The sequence below is a fragment of the Triticum urartu genome, chromosome 6A (genome assembly GCF_056163025.1).
Source record: "Triticum urartu cultivar PI428250 chromosome 6A, HENAU_Tu73, whole genome shotgun sequence".
Taxonomy (NCBI): domain Eukaryota; kingdom Viridiplantae; phylum Streptophyta; class Magnoliopsida; order Poales; family Poaceae; genus Triticum; species Triticum urartu.
This window is the reverse complement of record NC_141878.1, coordinates 15329926-15352201: the sequence shown is the minus strand read 5'-3', so window position 1 is coordinate 15352201 and position 22276 is coordinate 15329926. Positions and strand designations below refer to the sequence as shown.

The following is a 22276-nucleotide window of genomic DNA, read 5'->3' as shown; positions in this document are numbered from 1 at the left end:
GCGCTGACTGGTGGGCTCCCTTCTGACGAGCGGGCCAGGCGCTGACGTGTCATACGGGCGTATCCTGTGTACGCATGCAACGTGTAGACGCAGGACTGGCAGTCCAACATCCAGGACCGTATTGGGGACGTATTTCCCCGTATCAGGACCGTAGTGGATCAGTTCTCAACTTCCGGGACCGAGTTGGACATCGCCGACAACTTCCAGGATGATACGTGCAATTATCTCTGTGGAGTTTCCACTGAAAGTCAAGCCAAATCTGTCGATGTCATCACTTGGGTCCTTCGGACCACCATCCATCATACCAATTCAAAGACGTCTTCGGTTGTTGCCGACAGTGGATGTTCGCATCTACTCGTCGGCTTCTTGTACATTGTTTCTTCTCTTCTATAAAGATATGGTACGTCATTGACGTACTTCAAAAAAAATATGTTTGCTCATCGCCATTGCTATCCTATGAGCCATCTATAAATAATGTATGGTAAGATCGACAGAGCCATGCCAAGCCAACTCAAAAGATATCATACTCAGCAACAAAGAGTAGCTATAGGCCAAAGCCCTTGCCGACCCGGCACGAAAAGCTAGCACGTGGGAATGGGTCCTTCGGCACCAGGCGAGAAAGCACACGCCGTGTGCCTGCCGGCGGCCTTTCAGGGGCACATCATCCCCATGCTCGACCTGGCCAAGATGCTCCATGCCCGCGGCTTTCATGTCACCTTCGTCAACACCGAGTACAACCACGCCCGCCTCGTCCGCGCGCGGGGCGCGGCCGCGGTGGCCGGCGTCCCGGGTTTCCGCTTCGACACCATTCCGGACGGCCTGCCGCCGTCCGACCACGACGTCACGCAGGACGTCCTGTCGCTCTGCAAGTCCCTCACGGAGACCTGCGTCGGGCCCTTCCGCCGCCTCCTCGCAGAGCTCAACGACACCGCCACGCCCATGGGCCACCCGCCCGTGACCTGCATCGTCTCCGACAACGTGATGGACTTCTCCATGGAAGCGGCCAGGGAGCTAGGCCTCCCCTATGTCCAGCTGTACACCTCCAGCGCCATCAGCTATGTCGGTGTCCGCCACTACCGCCTCCTCTTCGACCGTGGCCTCGCACCGATCAAAGACGTCAAGCAGCTGACGAACGAGTACCTTGACACGCCGGTGGAAGATGTGCCGGGCCTGCGGAACATGAGGTTCAAGGACTTCCCGTCCTTCATACGCAGCCCCGCCCCGGACGACTACATGCTGCATTTCGTGCTCGGGATTGCAGAGCGCGCGGTCGGCGCGTCGGCGATGATCGTCAACACCTTCGGCGACCTTGAGGAAGAGGCGGTGGCGGCCATGGAGGCGCTCGGCCTGCCCAAGGTGTACACCATCGGCCCACTCCCTCTGCTGGCGCCGAGCTCAAGCATCAGCATGAGCCTGTGGAAGCAGCAGGAGGAGTGCCTGCCGTGGCTCGAAGACAAGGAGCCCGGCTCCGTTGTGTACGCGAACTTCGGCAGCATCGCCGTCATGACCAACGAGCAGCTGGTGGAGTTTGCGTGGGGGCTGGCCAAGAGCGGCAGGCATTTCCTCTGGATCATCCGTCCCGACCTCGCCAAGGGCGACACTGCAGTGCTCCCCTCGGAGTTCTCGGCCGAGACGGCGGAGCGTGGGCTCGTGGCCTCCTGGTGCCCGCAGCAGCAGGTGCTGAACCACCCGGCCGTGGGCGCATTCCTGACGCACAGCGGCTGGAACTCGACGCTGGAGAGCATGTGCGGTGGCGTGCCCGTCATCAGCTGGCCATTCTTCGGGGACCAGCAGACCAACTGTCGGTACCAGTGCAATGAATGGGGCGTCGGCATGGAGATCGACAGCGACGTCCGGCGCGATGCCGTCGCAGACCTTATCACGGAGGTCATGGAGGGGGAGAGTGGGAAGGTGATGAAGAAGAAGGCACAGGAGTGGAAGGAGAAAGCGGTCAGGGCGACCAAGTCCGGCGGCTCGTCTCACCGCAACTTTGATGCGTTGATTCGCGACGTGCTCGCTCCTAGCCGCTCTGGGTAGTGTACCTGCTTTAATTTTTTTTCTCAATCCTGCTTTTCTTTTTTACAGAGGAGGCCGGTTTTGAGAATATTTCGATAATTTCATTAAATTTGTTAAATAAAATCAGATAAATTTTGAATTAACAAATTTCTGCCAAAATAAATGTAATTGACCCGTGGTTTTGCAATTAGTAGTGCCCGCCCACTTCATTACTTCCCAGATGTTGATTCTAAGCCGATACCTCGCACATGGACGAAACGATTTGAATAACCCAAAAAAACTTTTAAAATGCGAATATTTTTTGTACATACAAACAAAATATTGAAAATGAAGAAAATTTTCTAAACCTTTGAAGTTTTTTGTAAAAAACTTTTTTTTTGTAAAAGTGAACAATTCTTAAAACTTCATTTTAAAAAAATGCAAAATAAAATAAAATAATGAACTAATTTTTGAAAACTCAAAAAAGAAAAAGAGGAAACAAAAAAGAAGAAAATAAAAAGAAACAAAAAAAAGATAAAAGATAAAAAGGTTTAGGAATCTTCTAGAATGTTCCCTAACCCAGTAAAACCTGACTGGGAAGCTCTAGAAGGTTCCCAAAACCAGAACTTCCAAGGTCGCGTACTGCATGAGATGGCTGAACCAATTTTTTTAACATCAAACTATTCTTTATTGCAAGGTGATCATCATATTATCTTTTACAAGAGTATTAATAATCTCTACAGGTGGATCTTTCATCCAGACCACACACATCTTACTTCTAACTAGTTTGGCTAAATCATGGGCATCACAATTAGTCTCTCTAGGAGCATGCTAAAAATAATATGCAGGAAATCAGATGCAAGGTGATATATATCATCAAAAACTGTCGCTGATAGACCGAAAGAGCGACATACATTCTTCATTGTCTATATCATCTTGATATTGTTGGAGTTCACCTCTATGCGGTTAGACCCGACTGTAGTTGCCAAATTGAGATCAAACCGTAAGGCCTGTGCGTCGGCCATAAGCGCATCTCCGCACCAATCGATTTCCTCGATTTATGCCGTGACGAATCTTTCATTCGAGTCTCTGATGACAGCGCCATACGCGCCTTTGAGTAAGTCTTGGTCAAAAGTCCCATCCACATTTAGCTTCACATAGTTGCTCCTTGGTGTTTTCCAACCATGTCACTTGATCATTGCCTTTGCATCGCTCGTCATAGTATAGTTAGCAACCAAAGCTCTGATTTCCATTTCTATGAACTTAGCTTCCTGGACCTTTTTATTATGCACTAATTTTCTCATCTCCCACATAAATACCATGAACCAATAGCAATTACTTCCGTTGAATTTCCCACACCGAGGACCACACATTCTTCAGCTGGTTCTAGCAATAAATATTCTAGCTAGCACAGCTTCTCCCGCATGATCAACAACGCATACTTTATCCATAGCAAAGTCCAAACCCAGTAATTGTCATATCTCTTTAGCTTTTGCACAAGTGAATAACATGTGCTTGGTATCCTCCAGATGGCTGACCCAATTGATCACGCACCTGTACGTTTTGTCAACCATTGGACGTAGAGAGCGTCAAATAGGATTTCTAGACTCATGCGTCCTGTCTCTCACGTGCCATCTGATCTGGGCTAGACTAGGCCGGGCTAGAGGATATTTAACACACTGTGATCTAAATAAATAATCAAAGCAAACCCTCTTACAAACATGAGCCATCTCCCCCTAAAAATAACATGAGCCATCTAAAATTGTCTCACAAAAAAGAGCCATCTAAACAAAAACTTTAAAAAGTTAACACGAGCATCCGTATCTAAACACGTTCGTCGAGTGGAGTAATGTTGATCAATATCTTTTGCAGAGTCATGCAAATTGATAACAAAAACATGGTCATACATTTTTCGGGCAAATTTAACTCGATTGTGAATTTTACGGAATAGTGTCCAGTACTTTTACCGCCTCGCATCGTCTTATAGTGTCAATTTGGCTCTCTTTTGTGTAAAGTTCAGATTTTTCTACTTGTATGTGCATCTTCTTTTCCCTGAATGATTGATCATCGGCCCTGTTTGGATCCCTAAATTAGAGTTAGTTTAAGTTAGTTTGCGCTCAAACAACCCAAAAGTATCCAAACATGATGGGTTAGTTTGGGTTAGTTGGATCTAACCCACCCAAAAAAACTAGCCCACACTAAAGAAGCTTATTTGTATTAGTTCTCCTGGGCCCACTAGAAAAAATAGTAAAAAAAGTTATCTCTCCTCTAAACAGGATCCAAAGTAGTCAAATGATTGAGAAAGAATATTTATTGTCAATCTAACCCTACCATCCAAACAGCTCTTTGGTTAGACTTAGTTTAGGGTTAGTTCAAGGTTAGAGTATCCAAATAGAGCATCATCACATAAAATATGCAGTTGGTAGTAGCTTGCTAGGACCTATAGGTACGTATAGGCTTAGTTCGGCTATGGCTAGGACCTATAGGTACACTTGAGAATCGGGGTCATCCGGGGGACTACCCGGGGGTCATCCCCACGACAGTAGCCTCCGAGCCTCCGGGCAACATGAAAAGTTGGCGGAGGGTTTGTGCTGATGTTGATATAGACGGTGTTGTTGAAGACAACCGGCTGTGGGTTGCAGCCGGCACGACTTGCTTCCTATGGGGGCGCGCGAGCGCGAGTCAAAGCAACCGACCCGGACAGGCAGGCACCCCGTCCGGACCGCCGTCTTGGGACTACCCGGGGGTCATCCCCACGACAGTAGCCTCCGAGCCTCCGGGCAACTTGAAAAGTTGGGCTGAGGGTTTGTGCTGATGTTGATGTAGACGGTGTTGTTGAAGACAGCCGGCTGCGGGTTGCAGCCTGCTACCTCTTGAGCACTACGTTGGTTTCCCTTGAAGAGGAAAGGGTGGTGCAGTAAAGCAGCGTAAGTATTTGCCTCGGTTTTTGAGAACCAAGGTATCAATCCAGTAGGAGACCACGCGCGAGTCACCTCGTACCTACAAAAACAAATAAGAACATTGCAACCAACGCGATAAAGGGGTTGTCAATCCCTTGACGGCCACTTGCAAGAGTGAGATCTGATAGAGATGATAATAATAAGATAAGTATTTTTGGTATTTGTATGATATAGATTGAAAGTATAGATTGCAAAATAAAATAGATTAGAAACTTGTATGATGGAAGATAGACCCGGGGGCCATAGGTTTCACTAGTGGCTTCTCTCAAGATAGCATAAGTATTACGGTGGGTGAACAAATTACTGTCGAGCAATTGATAGAAAAGCGAATAATTATGAGAATATCTAGGTATGATCATGTATATAGGCATCACGTCCGTAACAAGTAGACCGACTCCTGCCTGCATCTACTACTATTATTCCACACATCGACCGCTATCCATCATGCATCTAGAGTATTAAGTTCATGAGAACAGAGTAACGCCTTAAGCAATATGACATGATGTAGAGGGATAAACTCATGCAATATGATATAAACCCCATCTTTTTATCCTCGATGGCAACAATACAATACATGTCGTTTCCCTTTCTGTCACTGGGATCGAGCACTGCAAGATTGAACCCAAAGCTAAGCACTTCTCCCATTGCAAGAAATATCAATCTAGTAGGCCAAACCAAATTGATAATTTGAAGAGACTTGCAAAGATAAACCAATCATACATAAAAGAATTCAGAGAAGATTCAAATATTGTTCATAGATAATCTGGATCATAAACCCATAATTCATCGGATCTCGACAAACACACCGCAAAAAGAAGAGTTACATCGAATAGATCTCCAAGAGAATTGAGGAGAACTTTGTATTGAGATCCAGAGAGAGAGAAGAAGCCATCTAGCTACTAGATATGGACCTGAAGGTCTGAAGTAAACTACTCACACATCATTGGAGGGGCCATGGAGTTGATCTAGAGGCCCTCGGTGATCGATGCCCCCTTAGGCGGAGCTCCGGAAAAGGCCCCAAGATGGGATCTCTTGGGTATAGAAGGTTGTGGTGGTGGAAATAGGGTTTCGTGGTGCTCCTGGATGTTTGCGGGGTGTATGAATATATATAGAAGGAAGAAGTAGGTCAGTGGAGCAACGAGGGGCCCACGAGGGTGGAGGGCGCGCCCAGGGGGGTAGGCACACCCCCTGCCTCGTGGCCTCCTCGATTGTTTCTTGACGTCCACTCCAAGTCCACTGGATCACGTTTGTTCCAAAAATCACGCTCCCGAAGGTTTCATTCCGTTTGGACTCCGTTTGATATTCCTTTTCTACGAAACACTGAAATAGGCAAAAAAACAACAATTTGGGTTGGGCCTCCGGTTAATACGTTAGTCCCAGAAATAATATAAAAGTGAATCATAAAGCCCATTAACATTCAAAACAGGTAATATAATAGCATGGACCAATCAAAAATTATAGATACGTTGGAGACGTATCAAGCATCCCCAAGCTTAATTATTGCTCGTCCTCAAGTAGGTAAATGATAAAAACAGAATTTTTGATGTGGAATGCTTCCTAACATATTTCTCAATGTAATTTTCTTTATTGTGGCATGAATGTTCAGATCTGAAAGATTCAAGATAAAAGTTTAATATTGACATAAAAATAATAATACTTCAAGCATACTAACTAAGCAATCATGTCTTCTCAAAATAACATGGCCAAAGAAAGTTCATCCCTAGAAAATCATATTGTTTGGTCATGCTCCATTTTCGTCACACAAGAATGCTCTCATCGTGCACAACCCCGAGGACAAGCCAAGCGATTGTTTCGTACTTTAGTAATCTCAAACTTTTTTCAACCTTCACGCACTACATGAGCGTGAGCCATGGATATATCACTATGGGTGGAATAGAATATAATGAAGGGGGTTATGTGGAGAAGACAAAAAAGGAGAAAGTCTCACATCGACGCAGCTAATAAATGGGCTAGGGAGATGCCCATCAATTGATGTCAATGCAAGGAGTAGGGATTGCCATGCAACGGATGCACTAGAGCTATAAATGTATGAAAGCTCAACAAAAGAAACTAAGTGGGTGTGCATCCAACTTGCTTGCTCACGAAGACCTAGGGCACTTGAGGAGGCCCATTGTTGGAATATAAAGTTCTATAATGAAAAATTCCCACTAGTATATGAAAATGACAAAACAAGAGACTCTCTATCATAAAGATCATGGTGCTACTTTGAAGCACAAGTGTGGAAAAAAGGATAGTAGCATTGCCCCCCCTTTTTTTTATTTTTTGGGCCTTTTTTTATTTGGCCTTTCTTTTTTTATGGGACAATACTCTATTACTGATGATCATCACACTTCTATTTATTTACAACTCAATGATTACAACTCGATATTAGAACAAGATATGACTCTATATGAATGCCTCCGGCGGTGTACCAGGATGTGCAATGACTCATGAGTGACATGTATGAAAGAATTATGAATGGTGGCTTTGCCACAAATACGATGTCAACTACATGATCATGCAAGGCAATATGTCAATGATGATGCGTGTCATAATAAACGGAACGGTGGAAAGTTGCATGGCAATATTTCTCGGAATGGCTATGGAAATGCCATAATAGGTAGGTATGGTGGCTGTTTTGAGGAAGATATAAGGAGGTTTATGTGTGATAGAGCATATCGTATCACGGGGTTTGGATAAACCGGCGAAGTTTGCACCAACTCTCAAGGTGAGAAAGGGCAATGCATGGTACCGAAGAGGCTAGCAATGATGGAAGGGTGAGAGTGCGTATAATCCATGGACTCAACATTAGTCATAAAGAACTCACATACTTATTGCAAAAATCTGCAAGTCATCAAAACCAAGTATTACGCGCATGCTCCTGAAGGAAATATGCCCTAGAGGCAATAATAAAGTTATTATTTATTTCCTTATTTCATGATGAATGTTTATTATTCATGCTAGAATTGTATTAACCGGAAACATAATACATGTGTGAATACATAGACAAACAAAGTGTCACTAGTATGCCTCTACTTGACTAGCTCGTTAATCAAAGATGGTTATGTTTCCTAACCATGAACAATGAGTTGTTATTTGATTAACGGGATCACATCATTAAGAGAATGATCTGATTGACATGACCCATTCCATTAGCTTAGCACCCGATCGTTTAGTATGTTGCTATTGCTTTCTTCATGACTTATACATGTTCCTATAACTATGAGATTATGCAACTCCCGTTTGCCGGAGGAACACTTTGGGTACTACCAAACGTCACAACGTAACTGGGTGATTATAAAGGAGTACTACAGGTGTCTCCAAAGGTACATGTTGGGTTGGCGTATTTCGAGATTAGGATTTGTCACTCCGATTGTCGGAGAGGTATCTCTGGGCCCTCTCGGTAATACACATCACATAAGCCTTGCAAGCATTGCAACTAATGAGTTAGTTGCGGGATGATGTATTACAGAACGAGTAAAGAGACTTGCCGGTAACGAGATTGAACTAGGTATTGGATACCGACGATCGAATCTCGGGCAAGTAACATACCGATGACAAAGGGAACAACGTATGTTGTTATGCGGTCTGACCGATAAAGATCTTCGTAGAATATGTAGGAGCCAATATGGGCATCCAGGTCCCGCTATTGGTTATTGACCGGAGACATGTCTCGGTCATGTCTACATTGTTCTCGAACCCGTAGGGTCCGCACGCTTAAGGTTACGATGACAGTTATATTATAAGTTTATGCATTTTGATGTACCGAAGGTTGTTCGGAGTCCCGGATGTGATCACGGACATGACGAGGAGTCTCGAAATGGTCGAGACGTAAAGATTGATATATTGGAAGCCTATGTTTGGATATAGGAAGTGTTCTGGGTGAAATCGGGATTTTACCGGAGTACCGGGAAGGTTACCGGAACCCCCCGGGAGCTAAATGGGCCATGATGGGCCTTAGTGGAAAAGAGAAGAGGCAACCCTACATGGGCTGCGCGCCTCCCCCTTCCCCTAGTCCTATTAGGACTAGAAGAGGTGGCCGGCCCCCTCTCTCTCTTTTCCCCCTCCGCGAATCCTATTCCAACTAGGATTGGGGGGGGGGGAATCCTACTCCCATAGGGAGTAGGACTCTCCTGGCGCGCCACACCTTGGCCGGCCAGCCTCCCCCCTCTAGTCCTTTATATACTGAGGCAGAGGCACCCCAGAGACACACAAGTTGATCCATGTGATCTATTCCTTAGCCGTGTGCGGTGCCCCCAGCCACCATAGTCCTCGTTAATACTGTAGCGGAGTTTAGGCGAAGCCCTGCTGCTGTAGTACATCAAGATCGTCACCACGCCATCGTGCTGACGGAACTCTTCCCCGACACTTTGCTGGATCGGAGTTCGGGGATCGTCATCGAGCTGAACATGTGCTCGAACTCGGAGGTGCCGTAGTTTCGGTGCTTGATCGGTTGGATCGTGAAGACGTACGACTACTTCCTCTACGTCGTGTCATCGCTTCCGCAGTCGGTCTGCGTGGGTATGTAGACAGCACTCTCCCCTCTCGTTGCTATGCATCACCATGATCTTGCGTGTGCGTAGGAATTTTTTTGAAATTACTACGAAACCCAACAGCTCCTAGGGTGATAGATTGTTTGGAAAAGACCATCGCTCGTCCCCGACCGCCACTCATAAGGAAGACAATCAAATAACACCTCATGTTTCAAATTTGTTACACAACGTTTACCATACGTGCATGCTACGGGACTTGCGAACTTCAACGTAAGTATTTATCAAATTCACAACTACTCAACTAGCACAACTTTAATATTACTATCTCCATATCTCAAAACAATCATCAAGTATCAAACTTCTCTTAGTATTCAATGCTCTTATATGGATGTTTTTATTATGCCTAAAAGAAAATTGCCATGTTGTTCTAAAGGACTCTCAAAATAATATAAGTGAAGCATGAGAGATCAATTATTTCTATAAAATAAAACCATCGCCGTGCTCTAAAAGATATAAGTGAAGCACTAGAGCAAAAAATTATATAGCTCAAAAGATATAAGTGAAGCACATAGAGTATTCTAATAAATTCCAATTCATGTGTGTCTCTCTCAAAAGGTGTGTACAGCAAGGATGATTGTGGTAAACTAAAATGCAAAGACTCAAATCATACAAGACGCTCCAAGCAAAACACATATTATGTGGCGAATAAAAATATAGCTCCAAGTAAAGTTACCGATAGACGAAGACGAAAGAGGGGATGCCTTCCGAGGCATCCCCAAGCTTAGGCTTTTTGGTGTCCTTGTATTTTACCTTGGGGTTCCTTGGGCATCCCCAAGCTTAGGCTCTTGCCACTCCTTGTTCCATAATCCATCAAATCCTTACCCAAAACTTGAAAACTTCAGAACACAAAACTTCAAAGAAAATCTTCGTGAGCTCCGTTAGTAAAACAAAACAAACTACCACTTCAAGGTACTGTAATGAACTCATTCTTGATTTATATTGGTGTTAAACCTACTGTATTCCAACTTTCTATGGTTCATAAACTCTATTACTAGCCATAGATTCATCAAAATAAGCAAACAACACACGAAAAACAGAATCTGTCAAAAACAGAACAGTCTGTAGTAATCTGTAGGTTTCAAATACTTCCGGCACCCCAAAAATTCTAAAATAAATTGCTGGACGTGAGGAGTTTACCTATTAATCATCTACAAAAATAATTAACTAAATAACACTCTCCAGTAAAAAAATGGAAGCAATTCTCGCGAGCGCTAAAGTTTCTGTTTTTTACAGCAAGATCAAAAAGACTTTCCCCAAGTCTTCCCAACAGTTCTACTTGGCACAAACACTAATTAAACACAAAAAACACAACCAAAACAGAGGCTAGATAAGTTATTTATTACTAAACAGGATCAAAAAGCAAGGAATAAAAATAAAATTGGGTTGCCTCCCAACATGCGCTATCGTTTAACGCCCCTAGCTAGGCATAAAAGCGAAGATAGATCTAGGTATTGCCATCTTTGGTAGTCAATCCATAAGTGGATCTCATAATATATTCATAAGGTAATTTAATTTTCTTTCTAGGGAAGTGTTCCATGCCTTTCCATAACGGAAATTGGAATCTAATATTCCCTTTCTTCATATCAATAATTGCACCAATCGTTCTGAGGAAAGGTCTATCAAGAATAATAGGACAAGAAGGATTGCAATCTATATCAAGAACAATGAAATCTACAGGCACATAGTTCCTATTTGCAACAATAAGAACATCATAAATTCTTCCCATAGGTTTCTTAATGGTGGAATCGCAAGGTGCAAGTTTAGAGAACAATCATTAAATTCACGGAAACCTAGCAAATCACACAAAGTTTTTGGAATCGTGGAAACACTTGCACGCAAATCACACAAAGCATAGCATTCATGATCTTTAATTTTAATTTTTATTGTAGATTCCCACTCATCATAAAGTTTTCTAGGAATAAAAACTTCCAACTCAAGTTTTTCTTCATAAGATTGCATCAAAGCATCAACGATATGTTTAGTAAAAGATTTATTTTGACTATAAGCATGAGAAGAATTTAGCACCGATTGCAACAAGGAAATGCAATCTATCAAAGAGCAATTATCATAATTAAATTCCTTGAAATCCAAGATAGTGGGTTCATTGCTATTTAAAGTTTTGACCTCTCCAATCCCACTTTTATCAACTTTTGCATCAAGATAAAAAAACTCCGAATTTTTGGGACGCCTTCTAACTAAAGTTGACTCATCTCCAGTCCCATCATTATCAAGATTCATATTGCAAAACAAGGATTTAATAGGGGACACATCAATTACTTTTAGATCTTCATCTTTATTATCTAACTCTTCTGGTTTAGCGGCCATCTTATTAACTAAAGTGGCCTGCTTATCAGAAATTTGGGCAATTAATTTTTCAAAATGAGCAAACTGAGATTTCAAACCATAAAATTCCTTAGACATATCATTGAGCTCTTTATTCATGAAACCGATAAAACCTTTTTGTTCTTTAAGCTCGTTTCTAAAGAAATTATTATGCTCAAACTGCAAGGACATAAAACTTCTAACATTGTTTTCGATTTCTTCCAACCTTCTAAGGTGAGGATCAACACCTTTTGGTAAAGCCATAAGGGCAACAAGCAACAAGAGGCAGGCGAAAAAGAGGCGAATGGAAAAGAGAGGGCGAATAAAACGGCAAGGGTGAAGTGGGGGAGAGGAAAATGAGAGGCAAATGGTAAATAATGTAATGCGAAGGATAAGAGTTGTGATGAGTACTTGGTATGTATTGACTTGGCGTAGATCTCCCCGGCAACGGCGCCAGAAATGGCTAGTTGTCTGGAGATCAAATCTTGACTTGACTTTGCGTAAGCCTCCCCGGCAACGGCGCCAAAAATCCTTCTTGCTACTGCTACCTCTTGAGCACTGCGTTGCTTTTCCCTTGAAGAGGAAAGGGTGATGAAGTAAAGTAGCGTAAGTATTTCCCTCAGTTTTTGAGAACCAAGATATCAATCCAGTAGGAGATCATGCTCAAGTCCCATGCACCTACACAAACAAATAAGAACCTCGCAACCAACGCGATAAAAGGGGTTGTCAATCCCTTCATGATCACTTACGAGAGTGAGATCTGATAGATATGATAAAATAATATTTTTGGTATTTTGTTGATAAAGAGAAATAAATATGCAATGTAAAATAAACGGCAAAGGAAATAACTATGTATTGGAAGATTAATATGATAAAAGATAGACCCGGGGGCCATAGGTTTCACTAGTGGCTTCTCTCATGAGCATAAGTATTACGGTGGGTGAACGAATTGCTGTCGAGCAATTGATATAATTGAGCATAGTTATGAGAATATCTAGGTATGATCATGTATATAGGCATCACGTCCGTGACAAGTAGACCGAAACGATTCTGCATCTGCTACTATTACTCCACACATCGACCACTCTCCAGCATGCATCTAGAGTATTAAGTTCATAAGAACAGAGTAATGCTTTAAGGAAGATGACAGATGTAGAGGGATAAACTCATGCAATATGATATAAACCCCGTCTTTTTATCCTCGATGGCAACAATACAATACGTGTCGGTTCCCTTTCTGTCACTGGGATCGAGCACCGCAAGATTGAACCCAAAGCTAAGCACTTCTCCCATTGCAAGAAAGATCAATCTAGTAGGCCAAACCAAACTGATAATTCGAAGAGACTTGCAAAGATAAACCAATCATACATAAAAGAATTCAGAGAAGAATCAAATATTGTTCATAGATAATCTAGATCATAAACTCACAATTCATCGGATCTCGACAAACACACCGCAAAAGAAGATTACATCGAATACATCTCCAAGAGAATCGAGGAGAAATTTGTATTGAGAACCAAAGAGAGAGAAGAAGCCATCTAGCTAATAACTATGGACCCGTAGGTCTGAAATAAACTACTCACACATCACTGGAGAGTCCATGGATTTGATGAAGAGGCCCTCCGTGATCGATGCCCCCTCCGGCGGAGCTTCATCAGAAAAGGCCCCAAGATGGGATCTCTCGGGTATAGAAGGTTGCGGCGGTGGAATTAGGTTTTCGTGGTGCTCCTGGATGTTTGGGGGTTACGTGGATATATATAGGAGGAAGGAGTACGTTGGTGGAGCAACGGAGGGCCCACGAGGGTGGAGGGCGCGCCCAGGGGGGTAGGCGCGCCCCCTACCTCATGGCTTCCTCCGTTGTTTCTTGACGCCCACTCCAAGTCTCCTGGAATACATTCGTTGAGAAAATCATGTTCCCGAAGGTTTCATTCCGTTTGGATTCCGTTTGATATTCCTTTTCTTCGAAACCCTAAAATAGGCAAAAAACAGCAATTTGGGCTGGGCCTCCGATTAGTAGGTTAGTCCCAAAAAATGAATAAAAGTGTAAAATAAAGCCAATTAACATCCAAAATAGATAATATAATAGCTTGCAATCAAAAATTATAGATACGTTGGAGACGTATCAAGCATCCCCAAGTTTAATTCCTGCTCGTCCTCAAGTTGGTAAATGATAAAAGAAGAATTTTTGATGTGGAATGCTTTCTAACATATTTCTCAATGTAATTTTTCTTATTGCGGCATGAATGTTCAGATCCAAAAGATTCAAGATAAAAGTTTAATATTGACATAGAAATAATAATACTTCAAGCATACTAACTAAGCAATTATGTCTTCTCAAAATAACATGGCCAAAGGAAGTTATCCCTACAAAATCATATAGTCTGGCTATGCTCTATCTTCACCACACAAATCATTTAAATCATGCATAACCCCGATGACAAGCCAAGCAATTATTTCATACTTTTGATGTTCTCAAACTTTTTCAATCTTCATGCAATATATTAGCGTGAGCCATGGATATAGCACTATATGTGGAATAGAATGGTGGTTGTGGAGAAGACAAAAAAGGAGAAGATAGTCTCACATCAACTAGGCGTATCAACGGGCTATGGAGATGCCCATCAATAGATATCAATGTGAGTGAGTAGGGATTGCCATGCAATGGAGGCACTAGAGCTATAAGTGTATGAAAGCTCAAAAAGAAACTAAGTGGGTGTGCATCCAACTCGCTTGCTCACGAAGACCTAGGGCAATTTGAGGAAGCCCATCATTGGAATATACAAGCCAAGTTCTATAATGAAAAATTCCCACTAGTATATGAAATTGGTATCATAGGAGACTCTCTATCATGAAGATCAAGGTGCTACTTTGAAGCACAAGTGTGGTAAAAGGATAGTAGCATTGTCCCTTCTCTCTTTTTCTCTCATTTTTTTATTTGGGCCTTCTTTCTTCTTTTTTTCTTTTTGGCCTCATTTCTTTTCCTTTTTTTCGTCTGGAGTCTCATCCCGACTTGTGGGGGAATCATAGTCTCCATCATCCTTTCCTCACTTGGGACAGTGCTCTAATAATGATGATCATCACACTTTATTTACTTAGAACTCAAGAATTACAACTCAATACTTAGAACAAAATATGACTCTATGTGAATGCCTCCGGCGGTGTACCGAGATGTGCAATGACTCATGAGTGACATGTATGAAAGATTTATGAACGGTGGCTTTGCCACAAATACGATGTCAACTACATGATCATGCAAAGCAATATAACAATGATGGAGCGTGTCATAATAAACGAAATGATGGAAAGTTGCATGGCAATATATCTCGGAATGGCTATGGAAATGGCATAATAGGTAGGTATGGTGGATGTTTTGAGGAAGGTATATGGTGAGTTTATGGTACCGGCGAAAGTTGCGCGCTACTAGAGAGGCTAGCAATGGTGGAAGGGTGAGAGTGCGTATAATCCATGGACTCAACATTAGTCATAAAGAACTCACATACTTATTGCAAAAATGTATTAGTTATCAAAACAAAGTATTACGCGCATGCTCCTAGGGGGATAGATTGGTAGGAAAAGACCATCGCTCGTCCCCGACCGCCACTCATAAGGAAGACAATCAATAAATAAATCATGCTCCGACTTCATCACATAACAGTTCACCATACATGCATGTTACGGGAATCACAAAATTCAACACAAGTATTTCTCAAATTCACAACTACTCAACTAGCATAAATCTATTATCACCATCTCCATATCTCAAAACAATTATCAAGTATCAAACTTCTCATAGTATTCCATGCATTTGTATGAAAGTTTTTATATTATTCCTAAAAGCAAATTTCCATGTTGTTCTAAAGGACTCTCAAAATAATATAAGTGAAGCATGAGAGAACAATAGTTTCTATAAAACAAATCCATCACCGTGCTCTAAAAGATATAAGTGAAGCACTAGAGCAAAAACTATATAGCTCAAAAGATATAAGTGAAGCACATAGAGTATTCTAATAAATTTCAAATCATGTGAGTCTCTCTCAAAAGGTGTGTACAGCAAGGATGGTTGTGGTAAACTAAAAAGCAAAGACTCAAATAATACAAGACGCTCCAAGCAAAACACATATCATGTGGTGAATAAAAATATAGCTCCAAGTAAAGTTACCGATGGACGAAGACGAAAGAGGGGATGCCTTCCGGAGCATCCCCAAGCTTAGGCTTTTTGGTGTCCTTGAATTTTACCTTGGGGTGCCATGGGCATCCCCAAGCTTAGGCTCTTGCCACTCCTTGTTCCATAATCCATCAAATCTTTACCCAAAACTTGAAAACTTCACAACACAAAACTTAAATAGAAAATATCGTGAGCTCCGTTAGCGAAATAAAACAAAACACCACTTCAAGGTACTGTAATGAACTCATTCTTTATTTATATTGGTGTTAAACCTACTGTATTCCAACTTCTCTATGGTTTATAATGAAGGAAATATGCCCTAGAGGCAATAATAAAGTTATTATTTATTTCCTTGTATCATGATAAATGTTTATTATTCATGCTAGAATTGTATTTCCCGGAAACATAATACATGTGTGAATACATAGACAAACAGAGTGTCACTAGTATGCCTCTACTTGACTAGCTCGTTGATCAAAGATGGTTATGTTTCCTAACCATAGACATGAGTTGTTATTTGGTTAACGGGATCACATCATTAGGAGAATGATGTGATTGACTTGACCCATTCCATTAGCTTAGCACTTGATCTTTTAGTTTGTTGCTATTGCTTTCTTCATAACTTATATATGTTCCTATGACTATGAGATTATGCAACTCCCGTTTACCGGAGGAACACTTTGTATGCTACCAAACGTCACAACGTAACTGGGTGATTATAAAGGTGCTCTACAGGTGTCTCCGAAGGTATTTGTTGGGTTGGAGTATTTCAAGATTGGGATTTGTCACTCCGATTGTCGGAGAGGTATCTCTGGACCCTCTCGGTAATGCACATCACTCAAGCCTTGCAAGCATTGCAACTAATAAGTTAGTTGCGGGATGATGTATTATGGAACGAGTAAAGAGACTTGCCGGTAACGAGATTGAACTAGGTATTGAGATACCGACGGTCGAATCTCGGGCAAGTAACATACCAATGACAAAGGGAACAATGTATATTGTTATGCGGTTTGACCGATAAAGATCTTCATAGAATATGTATGAGCCAATATGAGCATCCAGGTTCCGCTATTGGTTATTGACCGGAGACGTGTCTCGGTCATGTCTACATAGTTCTCAAACCCGTAGGGTCCACACGCTTAAAGTTCGGTGACGATCGTAATTAGGGTTTTTGTGTTTTGATGTACCGAAGGTTGTTCGGTGTCCCGGATGTGATCACGGACATGATGAGGGGTCTCGAAATGGTCGAGACATAAAGATTGATATATTGGAAGCCTATATTTGGATATCGGAAACGTTCTGGGTGAAATCGCGATTTTACCGGAGTACCGGGGGGTTACCGGAACCCACCCGGGGGTTATTGGGCCTGCATGGGTCCTAAGGGATAAGAGGAGGGCCGGCCAGGGCGCGCCCCCTCCCCCCTAGTCCGAATAGGACAAGGAAGGGGGGGCGGTGCCCCCTTTCCTCTTTCTCCCTTCCCCCTTCCTTTTCCAACAAGGCAAGAGAGTAGGACTCCTCCAGGCGCACCCCTTGGGCCGGCCGCACCTCCCCCTCTCCCTCCTTTATATACGGGGGCAAGGGGGCAACCCATGACACACAAGTTGATCTTCATGATCGTTCCTTCGCCGTGTGCGGTGCCCCCTTCCACCATATTCCACCTCGGTCATATCGTAGCGGTGCTTAGGCGAAGCCCTGCGTCGTTAGAACATCATCACCATCATCACGCCGTCGTGCTGACGAAACTCTCCCTCAACACTTTGCTGGATCGGAGCTCGAGGGACGTCAACGAGTTGAACATGTGGAGAACTCTGAGGTGCCGTACGTTCGGTACTTGGATCGGTCGGATCGAGAAGACGTAGGACTACTTCCTCTACGTTGTGTCAACGCTTCCGTTGCCGGTCTATGAGGGTACGTAGACAACACTCTCCTCTCTCTCGTTGCTATGCATCACCATGATTTGCGTGTGCGTAGGAATTTTTTTGAAATTACTACATTCCCCAACAGTGGTATCAGAGCCTAGGTTTTATGCGTTGATGTTGTACACGAGTAGATCACAAGTGAGTTGTGGGCGACATAAGTCATACTGCTTACCAGCATGTCATACTTTGGTTCGGCGGTATTGTTGGATGAAGCGGCCCGGACCAACATTACGCGTACGCTTACGCGAGACTGGTTCTATCAACATGCTTTGCACATAGGTGGCTGGCGGGTGTCAGTTTCTCCAACTTTAGTTGAACCAAGTCTGGCTACGCCTGGTCCTGGCGAAGGTTAAAACAGCACCAACTTGACAAACTGTCGTTGTGGTTTTGATGCATAGGTAAGAACGGTTCTTGCTAAGCCCGTAGCAGCCACGTAAAACTTGCAACAACAAAGTAGAGGACGTCTAACTTGTTTTTGCAGGGCATGTTGTGATGTGATATGGTCAAGACATGATGCTAAATTTTATTGTATGAGATGATCATGTTTTGTAACCGAGTTATCGGCAACTGGCAGGAGCCATATGGTTGTCGCTTTATTGTATGCAATACAATCGCGCTGTAATGCTTTACTTTATCACTAAGCGGTAGCGATAGTCGTGGGAGCATAAGATTGGCGAGACGATAACGATGCTACGATGGAGATCAAGGTGTCACGCTGGTGACGATGGTGATCATGACGGTACTTCAGAGATGGAGATCACAAGTACAAGATGATGACGGCCATATCATATCACTTATATTGATTGCATGTGATGTTTATCTTTTATGCATCTTATCTTGCTTTGATTGACGGTAGCATTATAAGATGATCCCTCACTAAATTATCAAAGTATAAGTGTTCTCCCTGAGTATGCACCGTTGCAAAAGTTCTTCATGCTAAAACACCACGTGATGATCGGGTGTGATAGGCTCTACATTCAAATACAACGGGTGCAAAATAGTTGCACACGCAAAATACTCAGGTTAAACTTGACGAGCCTAGCATATAACAGATATGGCCTCGGAACACAGAGACCGAAAGGTCGAGCGTGAATCATATTGTAGATATGATCAACATATTGATGTTCACCATTGATACTACTCCATCTCACGTGATGATCGGACATGGTTTAGTTGATTTGGATCACGTGATCACTTAGAGGATTAGAGGGATATCTTTCTAAGTGGGAGTTCTTAAGTAATATGATTAAATGAACTTAAATTTATCATGAACTTAGTACCTGATAGTATCTTGCTTGTCAATGTTTGATTGTAGATAGATGGCTCGTGCTGTTGTTCCGTTGAATTTTAATGCGTTCCTTGAGAAAGCAAAGTTGAAAGATGATGGTAGCAATTACACGGACTGGGTCCGTAACTTGAGGATTATCCTCATTGCTGCACAGAAGAATTATGCCCTGGAAGCACCGCTAAGTGCCAAGCCTGCTGCAGGAGCAACACCAGATGTTATGAACGTCTGGCAGAGCAAAGCTGATGACTACTCGATAGTTCAGTGTGCCATGCTTTACGGCTTAGAACTGGGTCTTCAACGATGTTTTGAACGTCATGGAGCATATGAGATGTTCCAGGAGTTGAAGTTAATATTTCAAGCAAATGCCCGAATTGAGAGATATGAAGTCTCCAATAAGTTCTATAGCTGCAAGATGGAGGAGAATAGTTCTGTCAATGAACATATACTCAAAATGTCTGGGTATCATAATCACTTGACTCAACTAGGGGTTAATCTTCCTGTTGATAGTGTCATTGACAGAGTTCTTCAATCACTACCACCAAGCTACAAAAGCTTCATGATGAACTATAATATGCAAGGGATGAATAAGACTATTCCTGAGCTCTTCGCGATGCTAAAAGCCGCGGAGGTAGAAATCAAGAAGGAGCATCAAGTGTTGATGGTCAATAAGACCACCAGTTTCAAGAAAAAGGGCAAAGGGAAGAAGAAAGGGAACTTCAAGAAGAACAACAAACAAGTTGCTGCTCAGGAGAAGAAACCCAAGTCTGGACCTAAGCCTGAGACTGAGTGCTTCTACTACAAGCAGACTGGTCACTGGAAGCGGAACTGCCCCAAGTATTTGGCGGAAAAGAAGGATGGCAAAGTGAACAAAGGTATATGTGATATACATGTTATTGTTGTGTACCTTACTAATGCTCGCAGTAGCACCTGGGTATTTGATACTGGTTCTGTTTCTAACATTTGCAACTCGAAACAGGGGCTACGGATTAAGCGAAGATTGCCTAAGGACGAGGTGACGATGCGCGTGGGAAATGGTTCCAAAGTCGATGTAATCACGGTCGGCACGCTACCTCTACATCTACCTTCGGGATTAGTATTAGACCTAAATAATTGTTATTTGGTGCCAGAATTGAGCATGAACATTATATCTGGATCTTGTCTGATGCGAGACGGTTATTCATTTAAATTAGAGAATAATGGTTGTTCTATTTATATGAGTAATATCTTTTATGGTCATGCAACCTTGAAGAGTGGTCTATTTTTAATGAATCTTGATAGTAGTGATACACATATTCATAATGTTGAAGCCAAAAGATGCAGAGTTGATAATGATAGTGCAACTTATTTGTGGCACAGCCGTTTAGGTCATATCGGTGTAAAGTGCATGAAGAAACTCCATACTGATGGGCTTTTGGAACCACTTGATTATGAATCACTTGGTACTTGCGAACCGTGCCTCCTGGGTAAGATGACTAAAACGCCGTTCTCCGGTACTATGGAGAGAGCAACGGATTTGTTGGAAATCATACATATAGATGTATGTGGTCCAGTGAATGTTGAGGCTCGTGGCGGATATCGTTATTTTCTCACCTTCACAGATGATTTAAGCAGATATGGGTATATCTACTTAATGAAACATAAGTCTGAAACATTTGAAAAGTTCAAAAAAATTTAGAGTGAAGTTGAAACTCATCGTAACAAGAAAATAAAGTTTCTACGATGTGATCGTGGAGGAGAATATTTGAGTTATGAGTTTGGTCTACATTTGAAACAATGCGGAATAGTTTCGCAACTCACGCCACCCGGAACACCACAGCGTAATGGTGTGTCCGAACGTCGTAATCGTACTTTATTAGATATGGTGCGATCTATGATGTCTCTTACTGATTTACCGCTATCATTTTGGGGTTATGCTTTAGAGACGGCTGCATTCATGTTAAATAGGACACCATCGAAATCCGTTGAGACGACGCCTTATGAACTGTGGTTTGGCAAGAAACCAAAGTTGTCATTTCTGAAAGTTTGGGGCTGCGATGCTTATGTGAAAAAGCTTCAACCTGATAAGCTCGAACCCAAATCAGAGAAATTTGTCTTCATAGGATACCCAAAGGAGACTGTTGGGTACACCTTCTATCACAGATCCGAAGGCAAGACTTTTGTTGCTAAATTCGGAGTTTTTCTAGAGAAGGAGTTTCTCTCGAAAGAAGTGAGTGGGAGAAAAGTAGAACTTGATGAGGTAACTGTACTTGCTCCCTTATTGGAAAGTAGTACATCACAGGAACCGGTTTCTGTGACACTTACACCAATTAGTGAGGAAGCTAATGATAATGATCATGAAACTTCAGATCAAGTTACTACCGAACCTCGTAGATCAACCAGAGTAAGATCCGCACCAGAGTGGTACGGTAATCCTGTTCTGGAAGTCATGCTACTAGATCATGATGAACCTACGAACTATGAAGAAGCGATGGTGAGCCCAGATTCCGCAAAATGGTTAGAAGCCATGAAATCTGAGATGGGATCCATGTATGAGAACAAAGTGTGGACTTTGGTTGACTTGCCCGTTGATCAGCAAGCAATTGAGAATAAATGGATCTTCAAGAAGAAGACTGACGCTGACGGTAATGTTACTGTCTACAAAGCTCAACTTGTTGCGAAAGGTTTTCGACAAGTTCAAGGGATTGACTACGATGAGACCTTCTCACCCATAGCGATGCTTAAGTCTATCTGAATCATGTTAGCAATTGCCGCATTTTATGATTATGAAATTTGGCAAATGGATGTCAAAACTACATTCCTGAATGGATTTCTGGAAGAAGAGTTGTATATGATGCAACCAGAAGGTTTTGTCGATCCAAAGGGAGCTAACAAAGTGTGCAAGCTCCAGCGATCCATTTATGGACTGGTGCAAGCCTCTCGGAGTTGGAATAAATGCTTTGGTAGTGTGATCAAAGCATTTGGTTTTATACACACTTTTGGAGAAGCCTGTATTTACAAGAAAGTGAGTGGGAGCTCTGTAGCATTTCTGATATTATATGTGGATGACATATTATTGATTGGAAATAATATAGAAT

General features: G+C 42.6%; 1 pseudogene; it reads left to right on the top strand.

The window, feature by feature from the left end:
- Positions 1–477: 477 nt before the first annotated feature.
- LOC147963237 (7-deoxyloganetin glucosyltransferase pseudogene) lies at positions 478–2179 on the top strand (annotated as a pseudogene).
- Positions 2180–22276: the final 20097 nt, after the last annotated feature.